Source organism: Scomber japonicus, chromosome 18 (genome assembly GCF_027409825.1).
Source record: "Scomber japonicus isolate fScoJap1 chromosome 18, fScoJap1.pri, whole genome shotgun sequence".
NCBI classification, from domain to species: Eukaryota; Metazoa; Chordata; class Actinopteri; order Scombriformes; family Scombridae; genus Scomber; species Scomber japonicus.
In genome coordinates this window covers 28,914,212-28,915,835 of record NC_070595.1, presented here as the reverse complement: position 1 = coordinate 28,915,835, position 1,624 = coordinate 28,914,212, and the positions used below count along the sequence as shown (strand labels likewise).

The 1,624-nt window shown below is 41.7% G+C and overlaps 1 protein-coding gene across 1 annotated transcript in view; it reads left to right on the top strand.

Moving 5' to 3' along the window:
- Positions 1–355, top strand: part of LOC128378609 (eukaryotic translation initiation factor 1b) — a 1,721-nt gene extending 1,366 nt beyond the window's left edge. The window contains exon 4 of the mRNA XM_053338178.1: positions 1–355. This exon is cut by the window's left edge and continues 138 nt beyond it. The gene's annotated coding sequence lies outside the window, so the exon portion shown is untranslated.
- The last annotated feature ends 1,269 nt before the right edge of the window (positions 356–1,624 follow it).

Here is a 1,624-nt window from a genome sequence, read left to right as displayed (position 1 = left end):
GTGCTGCTGTTGCTCTTCCTCCCCCCTCTCCCCCTTTTGCAGCCCCACCAGCTCCTCTTAGCTAACACGTGAATTACCTCTGACAAACATGGGACTCTGTAACACCACCGCCCCCCTACGCCACCAGGGGGCAGGCTCGCTCTCGCAAAGACACACCACTGCAGCTCCACACAACATCAGGGATGAGTGGTGATGACCCTCCCACACACACTTCCTCCTTCCTTTCCCCCCCCTTGTTTATTTCCTTTTTTTAATTTTTTCTTTTTAGGTCTCGTGCTGCAGTAAGGCACCCAGTTTCATGTAACTTTTTTGTTTTGTACTTCAAGGTGTTTCAATAAAACAATGAGTCTCCAGATGTTGGAGTGGAGTGGTGTCATGGGGGATCTGGGGGCTGGGTGTGTGTGTGGGAGAGAGGCGGGGGGGGGTCTTTGAGTTTAAAAAGCAGTGTTATCTACTTGAGTGGGCGGGTTTTAGAGGAACACAGACAGGAGGGTTTTTTCCCAAGTTGCTGAAAGAAGTTTCTGTTTGACATCTTAAGTTATTTCTTTCTTTTTCGGTCTGAATGAACCCCCCCCCCCCCACAATGTTTACATGCCCGGCTCAGGTGCAGAGTAAAGCTTGTGTAGAGTACCTGTCATCTTCACCCTGCCCCTCCCCCCCACCCCCCACCCAATGCCACCTTATTTATGTCTCAGACTCTTCATTTTGATGGCACATTTTTTCTATTTTTTTAAAAATCATTTTATTCCAAACCAAGTATCAAACTTTATGGGTCTGTTCAGTGGTGGTCTTTGATCAGCGAGGCCTGTGCTGAGGAGCGCTGAGTCATGTGATTGTTACTCATGACTCCAGGACAGGAAACTAAGTCAATTACTGTGAAGCCGATCTTGTTAACGAGATGGCAGAACTTAGATTCACATGTAGATGAAGGTAGTTTCCTGTTCTGGCTCTCTGACCAGCTCTTCCTGTTTGGTCCAATGAAGAAAGGAGAAAAAAAAAAATCTGGTTATCAGACCTGCGTTTTTTTTTTTTTTTTTTGGACACTTGAATCTTTCGTTTCCTATAATGCAATAATTTATAAACACGAGTTAAGATGTAGTGATGCTGACATAACGTTTAAAAATTAAAGCCATGGATAGGTCACACTGTGCTCCTGTGACTGAAGGCGATGGAGAGCAAGTCTGTTTTGAAAAAAAAAATCACATTTGGTTCAATAAAATTTCTGCAGTTGATAAATCTGTCCTGTTTTTTGTATGTGTGAGTGATTTTACATGTCATCTATCTCTGTATGAAGTTTATATATAAGCCAACAAATCATTTAAACAATATAAATACATCTGATCTTTATGCACACGCCATGAAATCACACCAGTAAAGCAGGATGATAATTTACTGAAGTGTTCCCTCATTATATTCTTTGATAATGAATCTTTCAAATACTTATTTCTAGCAGAGGCGGAAGAAGTATTCAGCCTTTTTTTTTTTTTTTTTGAGAAGATAATAGTGCTGGGCGGTATGACCAAAAATGTATATCACGGTATTTTTCAAAGTAAAAGCGGTTTCACGGTATATGACGGTATTTTTTTTTCATGCATAATCAGCTGTTCACAACATCTTCTACTGG